Source organism: Miniopterus natalensis, chromosome 3 (assembly GCF_054644295.1).
Source record: "Miniopterus natalensis isolate mMinNat1 chromosome 3, mMinNat1.hap1, whole genome shotgun sequence".
In the NCBI taxonomy this organism is placed as follows: Eukaryota; Metazoa; Chordata; class Mammalia; order Chiroptera; family Miniopteridae; genus Miniopterus; species Miniopterus natalensis.
Window position 1 is genome coordinate 16,223,364 of NC_142083.1, and position 26,365 is coordinate 16,249,728.

At 38.1% G+C, this 26,365-nt stretch overlaps 1 protein-coding gene and 1 pseudogene across 1 annotated transcript in view; one reads left to right on the forward strand and one right to left on the reverse strand.

The window, feature by feature from the left end:
* CDH12 (cadherin 12) overlaps positions 1-26,365 on the forward strand; it is a 510,823-nt gene that overhangs the window by 13,800 nt on the left and 470,658 nt on the right. The window lies entirely within an intron of this gene.
* Positions 18,783-20,421, reverse strand: LOC107545913 (putative inactive 1-aminocyclopropane-1-carboxylate synthase-like protein 2 pseudogene; annotated as a pseudogene).

Genomic DNA, 26,365 nt, shown 5'->3' on the forward strand with positions numbered 1-26,365 from the left:
ACTTATTTGAGGAATGAGTGTCGGTCTCTCACTTTCTCTCTCTCACTCCTTTCAAAATTTATTTTTATCTTTATCTTTCAACATTAGATTATTATGTGTTTAGGTCTAGGTGTGAATACATCTAAGTTTTTCCTTTTGGGATTTCATTGACATGCTTGCATGTGTATGTGTAATTTTTAAAAAAATCAAATTTAGAAGTAGTTCAGCCATTATTTATTTACATATTCTTTCTGATACTTTCCTCTAAAACTGAGGTTCCCGTTACGTATATATATTAGGCTTAATCTGAGTTCTTTCTAATATTTCTCAGGTTGCATGTTCAGTTATTTTGAGCCTCTCTTCCTTTCTCACATCATTTATAGGTCTAATGATCTCTCGAATTCTGCTGTGGGTGGCAGAATATTAGCACTCAAGGAAGGCTCCGCATACTAAATCCTGATTCTGTGAATATGTTATGTTATGTGAATATATACTAAAAATAAAGACCTCACAGACGTAAGGTTAAATTAAACATCTTGATATATTAAGATCATTTTGTATGATTTGAATTGAACCAATGTAATTATAAAAGTGTTATAAGTGGAAAAGAGAAGCAGGGACTTAGAGATTTGAACATGCTATGTCGATGGCTTTGATGATGACAGGAGGGGCCACAAGCCATATGCAAGCGGCCTCGAGTAGCTGGAAAAGTCAAGGAAAAAGATTCCCTTTCAGAACCTCGGGAAGCAATGTAGTCCTGCTCATGCCTTGATTCCATCTCTGTAAAGCCCTTTCCAGAATTCTGATTTCCAGAACTGTAAGATAATAGTTATATTATTTAAGACATTATGTTGGTAGTAATTTGTTACAGCAGCAACTGGACACTAATAAAATGTACTTGCTGCATAATCCAAAAATTATGTAGTTTTACTAATTATCACCTTTAAGTATTTTTAAATATCCTTTAAAATGTCTTCTTTTCACCATAGATGTTTTTAGAGGTTACTTTATTGTTTGATTTAAAGTTCAAATGGATGTTTTTCTCACTTGATTAAGGTTAAATAATGGGGCCTGTATGACACAGTCATTATTTGATCATTTATTACAAATGCCGCGTTTTATCTGGATTATGGAAATATATAAAATAATGAACTTTAAAATGAGGAATGATACAACGTTCTATAAACCGGAAGTTCAGCAAGTTGTTAATACATTACATTTTGACTGGTTATGTTCTTATTTGTCTATTTACTTTAAAGTTTTATTTATTTTTTATTGACATTTAGAGAGAGGAAGGGAGAGAGAGAGTGAAACACAGATGTGAGAGAGAAACATCGGTCAGTTGCCTCCCTCATGCATCCAACTGGGGCTTGAACCCGCAGTCTGGGTGTGTGCCCTGACCGGGAATCGAACCTGTGACCTTTTGGTGCATGAGACAACTCTCTAACCAACCCAACAGAGGCAGTCTATTTATTTATTTTTAAATGTGTCTTTTTATTGAAATAATTGCGGAGAGAATATTAAATTCTTTCAACATAATGTAATTATTTTTGTACATGATTCTGTATTTGTGTCTTAGTTCTATTTATAGACTATGTTATCAAGTACATATACATGTAAAACTGTTGCGTCTTCCTAATAAATTAAAATTTTAATCATTTTCTATAGCAACCCTTTTTAGTTTTCACTTATTATTTTTCATCATTACGGATACTTATTCCAGTCTTTCTTCATTAGTAACTTCAGGGATACATTTTAAATGTTGTTTCTTATGTTTATGTATCTAATTTGTAGTTTCACGTGAAATGGCCATTCTGGGTATCTATACTTTCATACTGATGAAATGAAAACTATAATTTGTGACTTGCATTTTGACAATTCAATTTTATTTGCTATCTCCAAACTTCATTATAATTTAAAAAAACACTGGTGCCCTGGCCGGTTTGCTCAGTGGTTAGGGCGTCAGCTCTTGGACTGAGGCCTCCTGGGTTCTCTTCTGGCCAAGGGCATGTGCCCTTGATCCCTGGCCCCTGTTGGGGCGGCGTATAGGAGGCAACCAATTGCTTGTGCCTCTCTCACATCAGTGTCTCTCTCTCTCCCTGTCCCTCTCTCTCTGATAAGCAATGGAAAAAATAACCTTGGATGATGATTAAAAAGAAATTAAAAATAAATTTAAAAAACACTGCTTAATATGGTATTTACCAATATCTTGAAAGAATTCAAAAATGTCATCATGAGTAAAAGATGATTTCCTAAGTTCTCTATACTTAAAGTTGCTATTATTATGTTCCGTATTCATGTTACAAAAGTGACTTGTATGGGCAGCATTTTGCTTCCATTTCAAATTTATACAGTAAAAGAAAACAAAATTAATTTTAATTTACTCAGAATTTCTGGACAAAATAAAGAGTGCTTTGCTGTTTCTAAAGCATGCCATGCTGCAAGCTAGGATCAGTTTACAATGTTGGTAAAGCCTTCCTAGGGATAAACAAATAGTAAACAACAGAGAAATTGTTTGTTTAAAAAATATGGGATAAATTTGCAGTAGATCTCAGTGTATCATGAGAGATCTCACTGTATAGAGGAAGTGAAGCCCAGGTTTTGGTGGGAAGCATAGATAAACAGCTGACAGTTTGGTATTATATACAATTCAAATGTGTTGAGGTATATATATAACGGTATAAGAGATCAGATAAAAGGTTCAAAAAAAGAAAAAAAGAAATTGTAGAAATCCTGATTAATTTGCAAAAGATACAAGGTACTCTGTTGTTAACCAGAAATATATATTCAGGATTCAGAGACAAAATCATAAAAGTATAATTGAAAAGCCAGATGCCCATATAGTTAGGACTGTGTTCAATGCTTAATGTAAAACCAGCAGGAGCTGACATCATTTGGATCCCAGGGACAGAACTTGCTGTGTGATCTTGGCAGTTTGCTCAGGTGTGTTCTCACAGTTGTGCCTCTTTTTTAAAACAATTATGCCTTTTTTTTTCTTTTTTTCTTTTTTGGTAATGTTCAAGATGTAAACTATAGAGTTTTCATCTGAAAAGCAGCAGAGTCAATGAAAGGCATGGAGACAAAAACAAATGAAAGAAACCCTTACTGATATAAATGAATCCAATCTGAGTCTACCGTTAGAAATCCAGCTCACACAAGGGGAAGAAGAAATAATAGAAAGTGAGAAAGCGCTTTATGATTTCATGCCCAAGATATTTTTTAAAAACATGTCTTTGAATGACCTACAGAAGCATAATTACCCCCAGCTACTGACCCCTGACTTCAATATTCAGGAAATGTGAGACTTTTTCAATACTTATGGTGATATTCCGACAGCAAAGAACCCAGTGCTGAGTTTTGCTGCCAATTAAGGTCAGCACACAATTCAAAGTTCAGATACAGTGCAACAAGAGCTTTCTCAGCGTTGCCCTGGGTATTGACAGAAGTGTCCTCGGATTCCTGAGTGTAACACACCCAGGACTAGGTCTGTCACTGCCATTGCAGGCACGTCTCTCACTGAGGCTGCTCTGGGTCTCTGCAGTGCTGATCAGAGGATCTCTAACCCTGGTGGCCAGGCTTCTGGAATATGCTGATCCAGGCTCACAATGGCCTAGGGATGTAACTATTCTCAACTTGCAGTTGTAAAAGACAAAAAGGTAAAGTGCTACATAACACCCTGCATTCATGTATGTCCTGGAAATCACATCACGGACCATTATTGTAATGGGAAATGACATGTAATTCTGAATTCTGGAAACTAAATATTTTCTTAACTTAAAATAGAATCTGAAATGTAAAGAAAAGTGCGTTAATTTTGGAAGCAGAGAAAGCTGAACTATAAATGCCAGCTCAGATGCTTTTTAGCCAGTTGACCTTGGGCAACTTGGTTGACTTAAGATTCTGTTTCTACATCTGTGAAAGGGGCATAATTCATCTTATACATGCAGGTCAGCATCAATAACATATTGATTACTTATGAATAGTACTAGTGATTGTCATCACCTGTAGATTCTGTTTTTGGCAGTGTATGGGAAACAGTGAGAACTATTTCCTGTGATGGTTAACACTGTAGTAGTATCAGGCAGGAGCCTGTGCTTTGGAAAACACTAATTGCAGCTGAGTTTGCTAGTTATCCTGTAAATTGGGTTGGGATCAGCTACTTCTCTCTGTTGTTCTTGCATGAAATGCATTAATTTCCATGTTCGGACAGAATCAAACAAAGGCAGATTCTAGTTAGTGGACATTCCTGAAGAATATGGATGTCCATAATTATCAGGTTAAGTTCTGAAAATAGTATCTGGTGCTGAGAAGATATAAGGGGATTGAGCCATGAGACAAACTGTAGGCACAGAGCAGACATATAGTAATGGGCAGACTTCAGATGCAAAGGTGCTTAACACTATGGACCAAAGCCTTATGAAAATGTTAGGTCTTATAAAGCAAGGTGATGTTTTCCTTAAACACAGGACCTTCCCTGTGCTTTTCTTCCCTTACCCGTCCTTCCTTTCCCTCTCTTCCTTCTTTTTGTCATATCAATAAGAGGCAGTTATTTATGCCTATATTCTTTGAAGCTTTCTTTATATATGTATTTTCCTTTTTTTTTTTATTTTGAAAAACCACACACACACACAGAAAAGTAAAGAAAAATATAAATAACATATAGATATAATTTTATTATCAAATGTTAGCCAAATATGTTTCATTTATTTTTCCTAAAGAATTTCAAATAAAACCTCAGACATCTTGGCATTTTACCCTCAAATACATCAATATATACCTCTAAAAAGTGAGGTTGTTTTTCTCCATTTCTTAATAAAATTTTAACAGTTGATTGACATGAATTCCCTAATGCTATCTAGTTTATAATCTATATTTAAATATCCTTTATTTTCCCAAAATATCTTCATTATTTGTTTAAAACAGGACACAAGCAGGGATTACAGATTGCATGTTGTTGCTGTGACTCTTAATTTTCTGCCCTCTCTTTCGTAACATTGCCTGGTTGAAAAGATCAGTCCAGTTGACATTGCAGATGTTCACACTATACAGTTTCATTGTCTTTGTCAGTCATGCTTCACAGGAGATGCTGTGCGTTCCACATTATTTCAAACCACAAGGCATCCAAAGCCTTTGTAATCCCACCCATAATGTCCCAAAGACTAATCACGGGCTCTTGGCAGTGACAAGCTGGTCCCTGCAAGGTCTTGCTTCTCAAAAACCAAATAATCTATGAATTGATAAATAGGTAGTGTGTGAATACCTAATTTCTCATTAGTTCTTCACCCAAAGATCTCAGCATGTGGGGCTGATCCACTCCCTCAAAGGCTAAAACTTAATATCCAGCCATACCTTTCACCATATATTTATTATCTGGTGTGGTGTTCTTATGGAAAGACCACCCTTTCCTCATCAGTGAATCTATTTGACTAACATAATTTGCTCAGGAAAGGCAGAAGAAATAACTATTTCTTTTCATTTACAATTTTTTGGGGTAAATAAGTATGACAGTCACCTTTAGCTGTGGCTCATTTAGGTGCTCTTTTGTTAGTTTGCTTAATCTTGTGTCATTTTTCTTTCCTTCGTTATTTGTTTTGTTGGATGCCTCCTTCCCTTTAATTCTTAGAATGACCTAAGTTTTGTTTGACAGGGATCTCAATGAACAGCATAGGCATCTATTCACGAGTTCCTTGCTAGTACATAAAATTTCCCAAGAGCTTGAAAACGCCCTTTTTCCAATATTTCCAAGTATAAAAGTGAGGAAGGCGTTTGGTAATTTTTATACATAATGACTGATTATTTCCTTTGGGTACATATAGGAACAATTTAGCCCAACACAAGCAGCGAAGCAAAAAATAAACCGTTTTCAGTGATTAATTTTGGTTAAAATTAGCTAATTTGAGACATGTCCAAGACTTCATAAGGACCTAATCAAGTAAAAGCGATGAGGGAGTCGTGACATTCTTTTCACTGCTCATGGTAAGAGCCTGCGTTTCAGTTTCTCTAAATGAAAATCTGTAATGGATTAGTCGGGCGAAGAGGAGCGAGCGGCAAAAATGCCTCCAGCCCGTGTGATCCGGCCTGTTCCTCCATCTGTGTCAGCTCCTTTTCATAGCAGTCCCCCACACTTAATACATGTTGACACGTTGTATATATCCCTGAATGAACTGGCCTCTTTCCCATTGGATTTCCATAGATTGCCCCTTTCCAACTTCAGAGCCTTTGCAGTGCTCTTTTCTCCCCTATCACATCATGTTTCCACAGCCCCTTTTTCCACTGTCTTCTTTCCCAGATGCTCTTCTTCATGATGGCTCAGCTCAAAATAACTGCACGTAGGGAAATCTTCCCTGAGCCCCTCAGGTAAGGCCGGGTTCCCAGCTTTATGAATAGCCTGCAGCTCTCCTGGATGGCATCTACCCAGAGAGGGCAATTACAGGGTCATCAGTACATCTGGATAGCGTGCGCCTGCCTCTCCCAGTGCTCAGAGGGCAGGGCGTGTGTCGATTTCTCTCCATCATTGTTTTGCAAGCAGCCCAAAAGAGAGCCTGGTATATCATGGAGATGTGATAAATGTGTGTTGAATACATCAGTGAAACCTGATCTTTCATCTCTGCTAATAGAATCTATATTGATTCATGCCCTACATTTTATATTTTATAAAATGAGGCATCTGTACACAGCAAAATATGTGGAGAGCAAGACAGAAGAAGAAACAGACTCTCACTTCTTATATGTCAGCTTGAGACTTTTTTAAAATCAAGAAACGTAGTCTTCTTTAATCAAAATGTAAAATAAATCTATTAAAATGTGTTAAACTAAACAGTTTTATAGCTATACTCTAACATTCTGGGGATCTATTTATTTCCACAAATGTGATAGACGTGACTGCTAGTGAATTAAAAGAAGATATTTAGCCAAAATATTCCTCTACCCTCAGTCAAAGCAGTCACCTCTCTGTGTCCCTGCACATTGCATTCACGCTTGTCCTCGCCAAGTTATATTTTATCTTTTGTCATGTATGCATTTTGATCACATTTAATCCTTTCTGGAACAAGTCAAGACATGCATAAATACATACAGAACATGTTGGAAACAGTGTGTAAAGATGTTTTGGCAATTGCAGATCTGTACTGAGTATTTTCAAATACATAGGTTAAAGCACTGGTTTATTTACTGTATACTGCAAGAGATTTGTATCTCATAAGTCATCATAACCTTGTCAGGGCACTTGAGCATTTTGACTTTCAGTGTAGCTACAGAAGCCTGCAGAGGACGCCTGCTGTGCTGTGGCAGAGGGTTACAATGATTTAAAAATAGTATTTACATATGTTTCCTCATACATCATAAGATTCAATAAGGGTGCATTAAAGTCAATGCCAATATTTATATTCACCACATTTAAAAATATTATCATCTCTTCATCTGCTAATTCAGTTTGGAAGTTAACTAAAACTTATTTGAGTTTGAAGTGGTCACATTTCAGTCTGCCAGGGTCAGGAGTGATAGATGTTCCAGGCTCTCCATTTCTGTCTCCTATTACAGAGGTCATAATTCAAGTGGGAAATTAGCTCTGGATGAAATGTGACATGAAGATTTTTATGGATGCATTCTATTAAGCTGCTTGTCACTCACCTGCCCCCCCCCTTTTTTTGTTTTACCTAAACCTGAAAGAATATGAATATTATCAAACAGGCTAAAGATAAAGTGAATAGGAAATGAGCATAACCCATTGGACTCAGTCTTTATTAGGTGTAGCTTTTTCTAATTTCATTTCTTCCAAGTTGTTTCCCTGCCTTAAACTAGCGACTATTCTGGTAATTTAACCTTTAAATAAAATTTTTAGGAAATGTGTCAAGTTTGAGGAGTAAATGCTATGCCTTAACTGCTCCCCAAAAAGCCTATGGCTATTACTAGTTGCAATGGAAAATCTCACATATGAACAAGGGGAAGGGACAAAAAAAGAGGGCAATCTAGTTAGATAAAATGGTAGAAGAGAGAACACACCTGACAGTCAGAACTACTGACTTACGCTCTAGATTCGAATACCAAAATATACACTGAACATAGAATTTAAATTTACAGCAACCTGACTTCATAATACAAAATGGAGAGACTCAGCCAGATGATATTTATATTGGAATCCACCACTGGCACACTACGATTTCACAAGAAAAAGAAAGAAACAAAGGAAGAGAGACAGATATATTTGTAAGAAAATAAATGTATTTGGATAGATACCGAATCATCAATAGTTGTCACAATGTCTTGGTTTTACCCAACCATCATATTTTTGAACATAGCTTATGTACCAACTACAAGATACCTCACAATAATTAACACGGAATGTGACCAAATTCAAGGAGTACAAATGTGTGTATCTCACAGATATGCATACACTGCACACTACAAGACAAGCAACCTGTATGAAGATGTATAGAAACGTAAATGATGTTTCAGCACCAGCTTTGGCTGAAAACGAATGGAGGTTGCACAGAGGAATGAATTCGGAACAAGGAGTTGGAGGAGAGAGGGAGCTCACTAGAAACACGGTGTTGAAGAGGGTTTTTAAAAGCAGGGCTGGTTTAAACAGCGTGGTTTTAGACCATAGAGTAAGGGGTAAAACAAATGAGGGGCCAAATTCTATCGGGTCTTTTAAAACATTACTGAAGATTTTGTCGTTGTCGCTGAAGATGCAGGTATTCCATTCAGAATTTAGTGCCATGGAGAACAAAAATCACACCTCCCGTTTTGCAAAACTGCATCGGTTTAATTTGGAAATGCCACATTAGGGACTAGGGCAGGAGTTAGAAGAGATGATGGAGCACAAACAAACGCACATCTTCCGTTTGCCCCTCTAAACCTGCTCTTTACCGTTTCGTGTCCTGATCTTTTCCCTAGAAGACTGAGCTAAATGGGTTATGCTCTGATTTTCAATTTGATTCTGGTTCAGCCAATGGGAGATAGTGGCAGAAGATGGGAAAATAGGCGTGGAGTCAGCTGAATATAAGTATTTATTTGACTGTACTCCTCCTGGGTCATTTCTTTTCCAAAGCCCTCATCTTCTGTAGAGCCACCCTCTCCATATTAATAGCCTCTCTGGTGTCTGGGACAGTCCTCTCCTCTCCCTTTCTAGCTGAGTAGTGGCAAGGGCTACTCCAATATTGACAGCCCAGGGAAACGGCATTGTCTCTGCTTGTTTCCCTAAACTCTTCCTTACAAACAGTGCCTGTATCAAACATTCCAAATTCAGCACATTTTGTGAAGCACCTGTTTGCCACTAGCACCCTGACCCACACGGAGATCAAGATGAAAGCGTGACACCAAGAAGGATTTGGGACCCAGAATTAGCAGAACTTGTTAATTATTGAATATGGGGAGTAAAATAATAGATGAATTGAGGGTACTTGTCAAGTTTGTGACTTACTTGATAAAGTGAATGATTTTGCAGTTGACTCAAATTTAACTATAGGAGGAGTGGAACGTTTAAGTGTATGTAACAAGAGTTCAGCTTTGGAATAAATTTGTGATGTCCCGATAGTATCAATATGTCAATATCTAGGTGACAGTTAGAAATATGGATCTGAAACGCCCAAGAGGTAGCTAGGATAAAAGTATGGATTTCCACATCATTAGAATAGAGCATGTAAATGTAGGAGAACAAGAAAATTTTCCAGCCACAATATGTATAATGAAGTAGATGAAGATACTGAAGATGTTGACAGATGCTATAATTGAAGGAAAGAGCTTGGGTATGGGGTCATGGGATCAGGTTTGAATTCTCTGTCATGTTGGGCAAATTAGTCACTAACAGTTTCTGTATATTGTCATCTCTCAAAAGAAATGATAATAGTAGTAGTATGATATTATTTATATAGAGTTGCATTCCATAGTACCTGAATTATATTAAGTGATCAAAAATTATTTTTTCTTCTCTTCATAGTAAAGGAAAATTTAGTCTGATTATTAACAAAGTTTAGTAGAGCACACTAGATATACTAACATAGCAGAATATTTCAAAAAACAATGAATTCTAAAATAAGGTATTAAAATTGAAGACTGAGAACCTAATATTTCATTGAACTGATTGCAGTTACAATGGCGAGAAAGGCTTCAATTTTTACATTAACAATAGTAAAGAGACTTTACTTAAATGGCCATGTATCAGATCTCTTGAGATTCCACAAAATATAAAAGATCACTTGAGAATTGTTGACATAATTGAAGTGTAGAGTAGTATAAAAACTGCATTTTCCTACCTCCATATGACCTAAGATATTTGTACTGGGATGGTTTTATTTTTTAAATGTATTATTGTTCTTGCATGTGTTAATACTGAAATCTTGCATATATGCAAACCTTCCAAAATATTCCAAATGTATGATGAGTCAGGTAGAATAAAAAAAAAATTTCTTGCTCGCCTGAAATCGAAGATACATATTCTATTTAGTGGAAGGTTTTCCTCCGCGCTGTGGTGCAAGAATTTCTTCTTCCAGATTCTAGCAGTACAGGCTTCTCACACATTTTCCAAGTTTGCTGTGCTTGTCTGTATCAGGCCATTAACAAAAGCAAAGAGCAAATGCAGTCACCATGAAATGTTTATGTTGATTAAAAGAGGCCTGGGAATTCACATTATTTTGGTAGAACTTAGTCACATGAACAAACTAGTAAGGTGTGTTTGGATATTTGTAATTTAGCAGTTTTCCTAGCAAGAAGAGGAAATCAGGTTGGGGAACATGGACAGGAGTGTCTGACACAGATGGGATTGGAGAAATTTACAGATTTTCTCATCCCACCTGTTTCCAAGGTGCGTTTTTTTTCTTTGTTTGTTTGTTTTCTAATGTACTACTTTAGTGTGTAGATCATCCTATACTCTAACACATGCTTTACATCTTCTGACCACAGAGAAAATTTGCTACTTTTTTGACTTTCACCAAAACAGAACAGAGCAAACAACAATCAAAGAGAAACACTAACACCCAGCTTTGAGTCGATGGCACACTTTACTGAAGACTTAGGGAATCTCCTGCATATTTCTCAAGTAGAATTAACTATTTTTTCCCCCTTTCAAACCTCAGCATTACACCTTGCATTCGAAACAGCTTATCAAAGCATTTCCTTGAACAAAGGCAGAGTTCTCTCTTTGAAAGGAAGCCTGATTTCAGTTGCTTAGATTTTTAGCATTCATCAACACAGTATCTGTGTGACTGCATATACATCTATTTTTGCCCACGTGGAATTTTGCAGGTATTTTTAAACATTTATATTTTGGGGAATGTGCTAAGAATTGGAGATATAAAGATACATGATATATAATAGCTATTCTTAGATTCTAGCAGAGAATGCAAACACTCAGGCCAGGAGCTTCAGATTGGTATGGCAACAGAAGTGTGTTGTGAGTGCTATAAGAGTATGAAGAGAGAACTTACATGTGCGTAGTGATTCCCCATGATGCCAGGAGGAAGAAAAGATTTCCCAGCTTAAGGAGAGACATGAGTGCATCAGTGATGTACTTGATGTGCATAAGTATGAGCGAGTGGCTAAGAGGGTCTTCATAATTTGGGTAAATAGCTGAGACTCTAAAGACTAATAAAATAAGTGATATTGACATCTTGGAGAGACTGAGGACTGGGTACATCTTCAAGACTGAAAGGCTGGCCACCCCACCCCTAACTGGCTTGTTCCTCCAGGATTTGGATGGACCAGAGATCCATCTTGATCCCTTGGCAGCACCCCTCCTGGCTTCCTTGGGGTTCCTGCTTTGGAGGTGACTGTGCCCTGGCTCTGAGAGCACTGGAGCTCACCCAGATGGAGTAGGGGTGTCAGTACTACATGTACACTGAGCTCCTGGTGGCTTCCAGTGCTTAAGCAGTACCCTTAAATAGCTTATAATTACCTGGCTTCTGTGGGTCCAACAAGAAGGTCCGTGTCTTTTCCCTGAGTTCTGGGAAGCTGGTGCTCCTGGGTGACCTGAGAGAAGACACTGTGGAACAGGTGCAAGGTGCTGCTCACCTGGCTGCTGAAGGCCTGCACCAGGGCCAGCAGTCCTCCTGTACTTCCAGGTCACCAGGATGCCTCTTGCCTCTGCACCACCATGGAGGAAGGCATCAGGTTGGTTCACACTGAGCATCCTTGATTGGATCTACCACACTCCGAGGCCCCTCCCCCAGGATGTGTCCCTCACCCATGGCTTGCAGCAGCACCTGCCAATGGCCACCCCCTCAGAGTTGCTGCTCTTGCTGGTCAGCCTGTTGGCCAAGGGCAGGGCAGTGAAGCAGTGCAGATGCAAAGCATCACTGACATCAGACTGCTCAGGCACTAGAACTAGCCTGGTCTTGCCACACACATCTGGGACCCAACCCAACACACAAGAACTTCATGGGCTGGCCCCTTGACCATAGTGTGCCCAAGGAGAAGATGAATAAAGAAGCCACCACAGCAGTCTCACTGTGACATCAAAGAGGACAGCACAGCCACAGCCACTGGGACTCTGGCTTGAGGAGCAATAGCTCTGGCTTCCTTCTACTCTAGACCTGCGGGGAGGAGGAGAGGAGCCACCCTTGGGCTCTGGCCAGGCCTTAGCCCCACCTGGGGCCTATCTACTTTCTGCCAGGCCTTCACCTTGGCCCTCACAGCTCTCCTTCAGAGATGGGAGATTGGAGAGAGAGAGACTACGTTTCAGGCATTGTGTTCACAGGAGATAGAACAGGGAGTGTGTTGTGTAGCCCTCAAGAACATCGTAGTAGACAAGAGATCTTACTCTCCCTCTGCAAACCCAGGACAGAGAGACTGAAGATCCTCAAGCTTCTTAGAGGAAAGCCACACCCTCTAGGTATTCAAGGAGCCAAGAAAAGAGAGAGGTGTCCTCACCTCCAGCCACTCTCATGGGTTCTCTGGCCAGAGATGGTGGTGGAGGGAAGCGAGCCAGGATCAGTTGCCACACTGGGCACAGTGGTACCCTTGGAGCAAGTGAGAACCCTCCAGAGCAAGGTGTGCCCCTGCTAAGCAGCAGGGTGGGTAGGCACAGCAGAGTACCCCTGTGTCACAGGGGCCCCCAAGGCACCACATGTTAAGGTGGGGGACCTCATGGCCCACAACATGAGAGCATCTTGATGGTTTTACTCTTTTTGACCATTTTTAAAAGTACAGTGTTTTTATTTAGAAATGTATTTTTAATACATACAGCCTTTCCTTTTAATGATGAAGATTTGCTTTTTTGTAATTTTTTTAAAGATTTTTTTTTGGTAACGCTTTTCCTTTTGAAGTGTACACTTGCCGATTGTTCTGGGGAAGGGGAGGGGAACCCCCGTGGAAGTGCTGGCGTCTTCGTAGCTTTACATGTGGCTCAGGGCAGCTGGCTGTGTTCTGGGTTGAGTGTGTGGGCGTACGATTCACGGCTCTCATTGCATTACATGCTTACAGTACTCTGCTGTGGTTTCTATTCAATATACTGTATGTTAGATCTCTCTGGTTTATGTAGTTCTTGTTACAAGTTTGTAGCCTTAAACACCATCCGTCTCCCGCCTGCCGCCTATCCCTCGTAACTACCATCTTACTCTCTTTTTTCCCTCTTACAGGTTTGACTTTTTTAGATTTCACATATAAGTGATACCATACAGTACTTGTTTGTTTTTTTGTCTGACTTATCTCGCTTAGCATATGTAATGTGATAGATATCATTACAATGGCAACCATGCCACAATATAATGTGTCAAAGTAACATACCTCACACCTTACATTTATACAGTGTTACATGTCAAATTTATCCAATTAAAAATACATAACTAAAAAGAACCACAGCTTCCTGAAAATTGATAGAACCCTGGCAAGTCTGGTCCTTACATACACAGTGCTGAGTAGGGAAACCCAGTAAATAGCGTGTGCCTAAAGAAATAGTTGATATTTACCACCTACAAAAAATCACCACCTATCAGTAACTTTATGACAATTATCTATTGTCCTCAGAGTAACCTGGCTAGGTGAGTATTATGTGATCCACGTAGTCTGAATTTTCTGTATTCTAGAACATGTCCTGCATACGATTCCTGCCATCACAGCTATAATGGATCACCTAGGTTCCCTAGTGAGGCCAGATGCTCCAGCTGTGAACTAGCTTCTCTTGCCTCTCACCCTGCCTGACCACTCTCACCCCTCTGTGGACCGTTCCCGTTAGCATAAAAGCCCCCTCTCATAAAGCCATTTCCTATTTAACCAACCCATTCATTTCTTGAGTCTTCTTTTTTTTTGCAATTTGAATTTTTACTTTATTTAAAAATATTAAAGTATAGTTGGCATGCAATCGAACATTAGTTTCAGGCGAACAACATAGTGATTTGATATTTATATACCTTATGCTGTGATCACCACCCTAAGTCCAGTAACCATCTGTCACTGTGCTATTGACTACATTCCCTGTGCTGTGCGCTACATCTCCGTGGCTTATTTATAACTGAAAGTCTGTATGCAAATCTTACCATTTGCAATAGCATGGATGGACCTAGAGGGTATTATGGTAAGTGAAGTAAGTCTTACTCCTTTTTACAAGAAAGCTCCTTCGGAGTGTTGTGTCTCTAGTATCTATCATTGTTCATCTCCCATAATCTTGTGAACCCTATAAAATCACACTTTCATACCCATCAATTCACCAACCTTGTTTTTATTAAAGTCACACTGAAACCACAGAGTCAGTTCTATGACCCTTTAATTCGACTTCCAGCAGCACTTTGAACAGTACATTACTCCCTTCTCCTGGGAGCATTTCTTCCCTTGGCTTCTGGGTTACCAAACTCGGATTTGCCCATTACTGCCCCTCTCACTGCTTCTCAGTTTTACTGCTGAAACGTCTGATTTCCACAGCATTCACCATCACAGTGCCCTGGCACTCCATCTTCAGGCTTCCTCTCTTTTGTGACTATGTGTGTTTATTTCTGCTCTCTACCCCAACACTGAGGAACAACAGGCAATTTATTTCTTCTGCCACTGGGCATTTTTACTTGCATGTTTCATTGGCATCTCCGACCGAACTTTTCCAAAACTGAGCATTTCATTTGTACCAACATCTTAGCAGTGATTATTTTAGTGCAGTAAAATGTGATTTGAGTGCATCTATTTTTTGAAATAAAAAAAGCTCTTTGTTGTTTCTTGACCACTAAGCCCCTGTTCCCACTTTTTTTCTATGAGAAATTCCTGCCTTTCTATATCTCTTATGATCTGCTTCTCTGTAAATGTCTTATTTGAAGATTTTTTTCTGCTTCTAAAGTAGACTAGATGATCCATAAACCTTTGATTCATAGGCAGAGAGAATTTTTCCTAAGTCAACAGGAACTGTGCTCAAGTAAAGAAAAAGTGATCAGCCTTTTAATCTAATCTGTGTTGTCTAAGTAGAGCATATGTTTCTTCCGGAGGTGGTATTCTGTCAATGAAAGACTGAGTCAATTATCTTCAAACAAGAGCTTTTCCCCAATCAATAAAGAGCATTTTCCCATTTCAATTGGCCAACGTGTGTTAAAGGTTGGCACAGCTTTCAAATACTTATCACACTGTTAATGAGGGTATTTTATTTTTTTGTAATCCCAAAGAAACTGGCATCATGGACTGCTGGATAAAATGTAGTGTGTCATGAGTGGCAAGTGCTCTTAGCTAGCAGTGATTGTAACAACAGGAGAATGTATTACCTGGCATCTCATGAGGAACTATATATTTTGGAAAACATAACATTCCGGTTAATACCTATTCAATTATTTTATTCACAATACTCTCTCACCTGGCACGTGAATCTTCTCATGACTTTCCTGGTTTAATTCCAAGCAAGGCTTGATTATTCCATTAGGAAGGCAATGAAGAGCGGATGCTTTGACCTTGAATCTGAAGGAAATGATGAAATGGGAAGCAAGGTTCATTTTGCCTTTCTTTTTGCTCCGTGCTCATTTAAGTTATTTATAACATCATGATACTTTTATTAATTGTCAAATTATTCTGATATGTCAGGTTTATTTTCTTTCACATGGTTAATTTCAGTAGAATAGCAAGATTAAGCGGAACACAAAGTCTGTCATCCTGGTAGTTACAAGAGACATAAGTCCTTGCTTGACTGGAACTGTCTGGCATTATTGAATCAACATAATCAAAGCGGGTCATAGGTGAGGGAAAATTTTCCCTTTTACAGAATAAAACATGCTTTTCTCCTTTCTGACAGCTAATTATTTTGACATACATCAGTAAATTATGAATTCTTCAGTAGCTGGAAATAATTAGGAGTATTTTAAACGACCATATTATTCAAATGCTAGTATTAAAAGGAAAATAACATACTTTGAATCTTTACTTAATGGTTGATTTGCATATGTAGTTATTCCCTTTTGAATGTGTCTTAGAGGTTTTGCATACTAATTGTCCAATTGGTGTATGATGGAATATATATATGTGTATATATATCCCAATATTACACAGCTATTTCCACAGGGCCTAGATTTAACGCAAAATTTCTGAGTCCAGAGGCTATGTTCTTCATTGTTGAAGCAAACTGTGGAGACCATATGATGTTTAAGTTACTTTTATTATTATGCTAGTTGAAAAAATGATAGGCTTAAGTCAGGTCCAAGAATATCATGTTTGCCTGGAAGCTACCAAAATCCAGGAAAATTATAGCTATGGCCATTGTCTAAAGTGTTCTCCTTTGAGAAAAGAATATACATGTGCTACTGTTGGGATCCCTTTGCTTACTACTTAAAAGTAAAAGTGTGCACTATAAATATCCTAATGATAATAAAATAATATATATTTCATTTAATATTTATGTAAGTATATTTATTAATGTTATAATGAACTAATGTTTGCCTTAACCAATATTTAAACTTTTTTCTTGGGTAGTTCTATCAAATATTTCATACAATCCCAGTGGTGTTAGACTCTGAGCTGGGGATGTTTTCACAATATTTTAATAATTCAGAAGTAGTTTTATTTTATAGAATTAGTAGAAATGAAAATACTATCTATATCCAAGAAAGTAAAATTTCAGTGATAAGATACATAGGCAAATTTGATAAAAGGAAGATATATTTATATTGTGATTTACCAAAAAGACAGTGTCAGAATTCATTGGGGAATGGCCAAAGGGCATTATTTTGGGGCTAGAAATCAAAGATCAAATATTTTTGTCTTTCATGATTTGTAGCCTTTTTATTTTGTAAAGTTACTCTTACAAAAGAGATAATTTCTTATATGTTACAGAAAATGCCTAAATTTCTATCCAGTGACATTAAAGTTACCCAGATTGGAAAGTCTCAAAAAGAAAAGTTGTCAACTTGAAATAGAAGGAGAGTTATTAATCCTTCTTTGTTTTATTTCCCACCACCTCAAGTGCGTGCTTTGGTGTTGTCTATTACTGACCTTGTCTTTTACTAAATCTTATCAGTATTCTTTCCTCCACCCAAGACTGACTGCATGATATAAAGGATGAGTGTAAAATTTTTAGTTCAAGCAAATGAATAATGAATGGTGTCATTTTCTGTACCAGGATATGTTTAAAAAGTTGGTTTAGGAGAGACATGTTAAAAAATGTTGAACCATAGATAGTTTTAGAATATCCAGCTGACAAGATCTAGTACGTGGTTGGATAGGTGCGTCTACATCTTATGAGAGAGATCTTGAACATCAGGCTCTGAATTTTGGCATTCAATTGTAAGAAAAAATCAAAGCAAATAAGGCATAATTGGGCTGCAGACAGATCCAGCACAAAAGAAGAAATAGCATTGACATTTTCACTTAGAATATTGACTTAGTCAAAAAAGGCAGTGAGTGCCAGCTGTGTACACCTCAGTGAATCACTTAAGTTTTCTAAAAGTCAATTATCTTCCTGTTGGAGATGCAAATATGGGGGAAGGGAATGGAAAGATGATACCACCTCTGATTATACATAGGGTTATGCAAACGTGTATTGTTATCAGGGTCAATTAAGATAATGTACTTGAAAGAACCTTGTAGATTACTAACTAAAGTATAAATTACAATTAAAGTGTTACATGAACAAGAGATATTATTATAATTCTGATGAAATATAGATTGTTGACAAGTTTTGTTCGCTTCACAAAAATACTGCAAAGTTTATGAATTCATTGGACAATACATACTTATCTTTGTATTCACTGGGGAATGTCAAAGTTATCTTTTCTTCCTGAACTATAGGCCATTCACCGAATCTTAAAGTAGAAGTGGAACTTGAGGATTACATCATCCAAGATCTTAATTTTACATACACAGAAAACACAAATTTATGTTAGGTTATTGATTTGCTTAGAATTCAAGTCTCCTAATTTGCAATGTAATGCTAAACTTCACACAAGGAGACATTATCCAATGGGTTGGGAGGAGAGCCAGCTCTTCAGAACCTTCTCCATTCCTAATCTATTGATTCAGTTATCTCATCAAGTGTTTTCTGTTTCTTTAATTCTTTGTGATAAACATATATTTAATTAAAGGCCTGCTCCTATAGACTTTTCCACCCAAAACCCCCTAAAATAATTTCACACCACAAAATGGCTAGCAAAGATTAAGAAAACACAAAGCTTCCAAAAATGACAGGTGCTCAGTTTAGAGGGTGATGACCAACTGGGTCAGCTGGACCCATTTCTGGCATTTCTGGAGGAGCCCCCTGTTTGCTTTGTCACAGCAGCAGGTCAGTACTACAGTTTTATGGACCAGAGGCTGATGTCAGGGACACCCCGAGCATGTGATTGGCTGGAGCTGCTGATTGGGAGGCAGACCACCTACTCCCTCTGTGCATCCTTCAGTTGCTTCACTGTCAAATCCTGCTACTGCTCCAGTAGTTCCTGAAGCACTGATGCATAGTGACTTAGGTGGAGGGGTTTATCTGAAATGATGAGGTCAGCCAGCCAGGCTCCTTACACATGTAATACTTGCCAGGGGACAATATTGGCTAGTTGTCCAAGAAACAGCGATAAAAGAGCAGTTCTTCCTCATATATGCATGGGTCCAGGTATTTTTTCAAGTTGATCGAGACATAGAGACTAGAGCCATGATTGAGAAAAGGGGTCTTCAATGCCTTCAACTCGTTAGTGATGTACCTGTGAGCTGCCTGCAGCCTGGAGTGATTAATGGGCAGTACACTTTGTCAGTCTATTCTCTGACCTGGATTAGCCAACATATCTTGTGCTTGGTGATCGCAGAGATGCTGTGGAGGAAACCAAAAGCTCCCTTCTCCTTGTTGTGGGTGTTCGGAGTGCCAAAACACATGCCAGAGATCCTAAACCCTACTAGTGCCTCAGATCACATGGATCTTATTGGGGTCAGGTAAACTTTTCATGCTCAGAACACCATGGAATGTGATGGATTCATCAAACACAGTCCCCATGTAAAACTCATCTGTAATCACATGTAGGTTGCACCTCAGCAAATTCCAAGTATTCCTTGAGTGAGTCTCGGGAGTGGATGTCTCCCAGAAGGTTATGAGAGCTGATGAGCACAAGGCCTTTGACCTTTCCCCTCTTAAGCCTAGCCTCAGGCAGTGCTTTCTCCAACTTGTCCACAGTCAGCTGGAATGGACGGGTGTTCACCTCAGTGATTTCACAGTCCAGATAGACATGAATCAGCTCAACTTTCACTTACAGGTGGGAAGTAAAGTTGAAGCCAGAATAGAAGGGGGTGGGGGTCAGAAAGGCCTCACCTGAATCCCAAAGAACCATGGTCAAGGCCGAGAAGACAGAGCTGCAGCCACTTAGAACAACCACATTTTTTGCATCAAGCTAGGCAGATGCCTTACAGCAGTAGGTTGGAAACTTCTTCCCCCAGGATGCTTGTCCTCTCCAGCCAGAATGTTGCAAAAGGGCATCATCAACATAGTTCTTGTCGCTCTGACTCAACCTTTCAGTCATCAAATCAATGCAGAGCTTGTTCTCACTGATACCAAGGTCAGTGAAGCCCGAAGTGTTCTTGTCCTCCTGGTATGTCTCCTGCGTAGGTCATGTAGTCATGGAATCTGGAGTTATATGGTAGAGATGTCAATCCCATGGTTGGACAGGTCATGACTGACAAATGCAGCTTCCAAATCACTCAGTTGGTGACTTAGCTGGTCAGGTTGCCTGGATGATTGGGCCTGCTGCCCACCTCCAACATCACACCTAGAGTCCAGGGAAAGGTGAGGCAGGTGGAGCTCCAGGCTACTTGTGGCTCCAGACTGTAAGAAGTTGACCGCCTGACACATTAAGTGGGTGAGGATGGTTTCCTGTTCCCTGGTGGCCTGACTGTGCCCCTGCTTCTCCAGCTCCAGGTCCTGCTGCAGGTGCCTGGTCTCCAGATGCGTGATGCCATCCACTGTGGTCTGCAGCAAGCCCAGGATCAGCTTCATCAGCTAGGTGTGGGGGTCAGGTTTCTAATACCCTGGCCACTCATCTGGCCACTGGGTTTGTGGGGAGTTTCTGATTGGTGACTCATAGTCTGGGTCTTTGTTTTAGTCTCAACAGACTGGCTAGAACCTCAATTTGTGTAAACTCATTGTATTGTAACACAGTTACATCTTTGTTGCACATACATACCACCATGTGTTGTGTTAGGTAAGCAACATGTGTAGATGAGGAATGATGCCTTCCCTTGAGTAAGTTATTTTCTAGTTTAAGTTTACAGTGAGTATGAAATAACCATATGTATATAGTTCCAATTTACCCCCCCCCCCCATTTATCTGGATTTTTTTTTTGAAAGAGTGAAAGCATAAATGAAAAATGACTATGAAGATTAAATTGTTCTTAGGTTCATCAAGACCTGGCATATCAACTTCTGTAATAAAATATCCATTGCAATTCCAGACATACTTCTTGAGATCATCTGCCAAAATGTCTTCCTGTCTCTGTTGAACTTGGATATGACCTGTGGATAGATGCTTAGGATGTGTCAGATATGCTCTTCGTGTTTTCTGAGATCTTAAGTAAAATATTATATTAAATTCTATATCCTATAGTGATCAAACCATGCAGATACATTTCCTACATCAGAGAGAACTAACACTATGTAAAATATAGCTTTATGTAGGAAAGATAATTGTGTTTAACTATATTTATAAAGTAGATTAATGTGTTTTGTGACAGTTTTAATGCTATTTTTGCATGGACTTGTTAAAAATTTGATTTCTTCTTTTGATTAATTGTTAGAGTTTCAGTTAAAACTGATATAGCTGTATTTGTCTTTGCAAAATATGTGGAGAATATTATTTAATATTTGGAATAATTACTGAATAGCTGAAAACTGTGCCAAAGTGTTACAATGAGAAGTAACTCCACTGTAGCTATGGGTAATTAATTGAGGAAAGTCTGATGGAAATGTACATTTTGGACTAAATTTTGGAAACATTTGGAGAGTGAGGACTGCCAGTCCTTATTCTTTTTAATTTTTAATTTTTATTTGAGCAATGTGTTCCTGAAATAAACTTCAAATATCAAGACACAATAAACAAGTAATTTTGTCCCTATAAAGATTGTTTTAATGTAAATGCATGTTGTATTTTCCCCCATTTGCATTGGTAAATTAAAATGTTTATTTCAAGCTGCTTCCTGCACAGTTTCAGCTGCTTACAGAGACTTAAGTTCACAAATATTTACTGAGCTTATACTGTATGCCCAGAACTCCTCCAGGCACATTCTTCTCAGCATCATACCCAGTGCTGGAAATTTAAAAGCAAGTAATTTATGGTTCATACTTCAAGGAGCCAGGAGTCCCAGTGTGTCAAGGATTGGGCTGTTAGAAGGCAGGAATTAGTGAGAGGTGGAAGGAAAAAGCCAAGTGGGCAGTGTGTAGAGAGCTCTGAATGCCATAGTCAAAAATTTGGGCTGTATTTGTCAAGTGTCAGATTTGTATTTGAGATAATTAGTATCTGTTTTTATCTTGTCAAGCATTTTTCTTTTTGTGCATCAAGCTTCCTGTATTCTGAGTTTTTAAATATTGAATAGATAATAACATAGTCCTCACTATAGGATGGGCATGAGTCTTAGACTTGGCCAGTTCAAGCACAACTCCTGGTCATTCTAAGAAGATATATAACAAATCAAGTGTAGGTAATACTTATTGATTATAATAAATTATTTGGAACTATCAAGTGACAGGCTTTTTATATTAATCACAACCCTAAATTGATAGAAATTAGATGAGAGCACCACTATGGGAACAAACAGAAAGAGCTTGAAATGTGAGCCAACAAAGATGTCAGCAAAGCTACAGCAAGGAGAGGTACAAACAACTGACACTGTCAGCTGCATGTTTGGATCCAGCCATGCCTCATGCTGAGGTTCCTTATGAATTTTAAATCATTTGGCCCAATAATTTTTGTTTGTTTGTTTAAACCAATTGGAGTTAGAAACCAACTGGAGTTAGATTTTTGCCATTTCAATCAAAATAATTGTAGCTAATTAAAAATAATCCTATGAAGAGAGATAATTAAAATGGAATAGTGTAATTTAAAAAAGCAAACAACTTGATATGAGAAGATCTGAGCTAGGAGATTAAATAAAATCAGAGCACTTGGATATAACACTATAAGGACATAATGATTCATTTTTAAGGTAAAAAAAATAATTATTTCTCCAAAGATATAGGTGATGGTTTTGTTTTGGGAACTTTGGGTTTGGATACCCATTTCAAAATAATGTGGCGTTTTAGAAAATATTAGAAATATAGGTCTGATATTGAAGAGAAATATTAGGCCAAGAAATACAGATTTAGAATTTGTTAACATAGTTGAGAAAGAGAATACTTGGAACATACCGGTGCCTCAGATATCAGGGGAGGAAGGTGTCCTATGGGAAGGGATTGAGATCAGTGTAAAATCAAGAATGCAGCCTTATGACCCAGTGATTCCACTCCTGGGTTTTTACTGAAAGAAACTCAAAACACTAATTCAAAAGAATATATGCACCCTTATGTTCATTGCAGCATTATTTACAATAGCCAAGATATGGAAGCAACCAGATTTCCCTCAATAGACAAATAGGTAAAAAGTTGTGGTACAAAAATATAATACAGTTTAAGCAATGTGAGGGTCAGTAAAAGATTGCCTGCTTTTGCATGTAAAACATCATCAACACTATTTTCCAGAATTATAAAATGATGAGATTGGAGTGGATTTAAGAAAGAATGGGGGTTAAAATACAAACCCAGTAAAGACAAATCATCTTTGTAAAATAAGCCTGGCTTAGAAAGGAAAGCAGGGTATAGAGTGATACCCTAAGAAAGGTATGTTAGAAAAAGCTTGCGTTAACATTTTTGTTAGGAATTTATGGAAGGAGGAGGGGCAGAAAATGAAGGGAGAGGCGAGAGAGTAAAAGATGAAAGCCACAGGAGAGGAGCAAACTAAAATTTTATATGATTCTGGAGGCGGCAGAAGATTGCAGCCTTGGGAAGGGTAGGGAGTTGTTTCCCTTGAGCCTGAAGGGTAGACAAAGGGAAAGTGGAAATTATTGTAGATAAGAAAGGAAAGAAGAGAGCGCTATTGTTTTTACTTAGCGGGCTAAGGCGCTGTGCTGGAAACAAGGCCAATGGGCTGGGCGGCTCGAGGTCCAAAGCAGTGATAGTGGAGAAGAGAAAAGGCCCCGAGAAGTTGATTGGAAACATTTTATTTTTTTAATCCATGAATTTAATAGAGTTGCCAGAGAAAGCTGGAAACCTTCTGTTTGTAATGGAGTCTTTCTGTGAATATTTTTCTTAATAATTACTGAGCTACCTGGAGCTGGACCTGAGAAATGAAATGACTGGGAGTATCCAAGGTTTATTTTGACCACAGGATTGTGATAGAAAGTTGGAATAGCAAGTGAATTAGAGCTGATGGGCACAGTATTCAAGCTAAATACCTTGTGAAATGAAACTTCATTGGGGTGATACACTGTGAGAACAGGTTCATCACGGACAGGGTTAGCTACAAGGGTAATGAAAGATAGCAGAGTATTGTCTTAAGGGGATTTTCCCCCTTTTTTCTTTTTTTTTAATTGTATCTATTTGATAAGATAGATGTTAGATGAGCTTATTGTGTTAATCATTTAACAGTATCTGTAAATCAAACTATCATGCTGTATGCCTTTAACTTACACAGTGGTATATGTCAGTTATTTCTCAATAAAACTGAAAAAAAAATCATAGGGAAATAAAAAAGCTGTATCACAATATCCAGTTCTTAAAAACCGTACATCCTGGTGTTGACAAGTCCTGAGATGTACCTGTAGGTAAATGATATTATATAATATCTATAATACTATACATATTATAGAAAAGTCAAGTGGAATAGAGCTGAAGTTCATTGTCATAATGGGGGGTTGTGTTCTGGAAATTAGGGTATTGAATGAGTTAAAAATGTGGATATGAGGAGGCATTTTGAAAGCAGAAAAATAAAAGCTGAAGAAAATGATATAAAGACAGGGACTTTTCACAGATTGCTTACATTCAAGAGAATGTGTATTAAAAAGAATTGTATTACATGTTCACAGTAATAAATAAAATTGCAGGCCAGTAATATATTCTCAACTTTAAAATGAGGAGTGTGCCATTTTTTTAATATTGTCTAGGACATAACTTCTGCAACATTAATTCCCACGGGTCCTTGTTTCATTGATGAATTTAATCAAGTTATTTTTACAGCTAAGTTTGTTTTAGTTCAAAATTACTCTTTCTCAGTTGACCATGCTTAAATATTGTATTTTATATATTGGCAGTATAGCATCTGGAAAAGAAGCAATAGTACTTTACCTTTCAAGAAAAGTAGTTGGTCTTATATTACTTTGTGATGTACAATTTCATAAATGACCTCCATGCAAAGCATTTGAGAGAGGCTGCATGTAGGAAAGGGGGGGTGGTAGAGAGATTATAAACAAAACCACATCAACGCGAGGCTGGAGTCGCTTAGAGAGAAAAGGAAAGCATTAGATCAAGTTTAAATGGGCAACATTAATGGGAGTTATGGGCACACATCTCAAGACAAATATACCCCAAAGAATTTATAGAACACCTCTCATAATTGGAAAAAGACAGATTTTTAAAATTATCCTCAGGAAAGGCCACCCATAGAATACAGTACATAGTGTTAGTGTCAAGAGAAACGTATGAGACAATAGGGAGACTTAGTTTAAATTGAAAGAAAGAGAAAACATGGCCTGTGCAACAGAGCAGAGCTGCAGGTCGGTCCTTTCTGAAGTTAATACACTGCAAACGTCGATGCTGGGCTGAAATTAAAATGGTGTTTAACCGCTACTAAAAGCTACGGCCAATGGCCAAGTTCTACTCTATTGTGTATATGTCCCAGATTTCTTTATCCGATCGGCAATGGATGGCCCTTTAGATTACATCGTGGCTAGTGCATTGTTTCTAGACTAAAAACCTCAATAATTTGGTAAGCAGTCTAGTCACATAAGTCTGTAGAAATTTGGAATTTTTACTATCTGAATGAATTTTAGAGATTAATCTTTATCTTTTATTTTGGATTTGTTAAAAATCACTAAAGTATCTATACAATGCAATGTTTAGCAATTTCAACTTTGCAATCGGTTTTATATTAAATATTTGCATATTTTGTTGAAGATTATAATTTATTAAAGATCTAAAATTTAGATATCTTTAAAATTACAATATATATCAGATGGTAATTTCTTGCACCCTTGCATAATTCCTCCCTATTGAGAGGTATTATATGTATGAAGTGTTTTAAAGTCATGGCAGTTACAAGCTTGGAGGCACCTCAAAATATTAAGAATAGAGTTACCCTATTACCCAGCAACCCCTCCTCTGGGGATCTACCCGAAAAACCTGAAAACATTTATTCTCAAAGATGTACACACCCCTATGTTCACTGCTGCATTATTCACAGTGAGTGGCCAAGACATGGAAACAGCTGGACTGTTCTTCGATAGGTGATTAAAAGGGGGAGGCGTGGTTCAGGTACACAGTGGAGCACTACTCAGCCACGAGAAAGCATGAACTGCCATTGCGGCAGCAGGGACGGGCCTTGAGAAAGTCATGCTGAGTGAAAGAAATCAGATGACAGAAAAAGCTAAGAGCCATGTGATTTCACTCGTGTGTGGGATATAAAACTGGAAATAATAAAAAAAAGCAAGCAAACAAAAATGTCTAGACACAGACAACAGTGTGGTGGTTACCAGAGGGAAGGGCACGGGGTATCGAAGGCTAAGGGGGGTCAAATACGCGGTGGCAGAAGATGATTTGACTTTGGGTGGTGGGCACACAATGCAATGAACAGATCATGTATCATAGACATTACCCTTGAAGCTTAAGCATTTTATTAAACATTGTCACCCCAATACATTGAATTAAAAAATTAAATAGTAGTTTGATTTCCCTTCTGGACAAATGTGTATGCAAGCAATATTTCTAGCCAAAAAAAACCCCCAA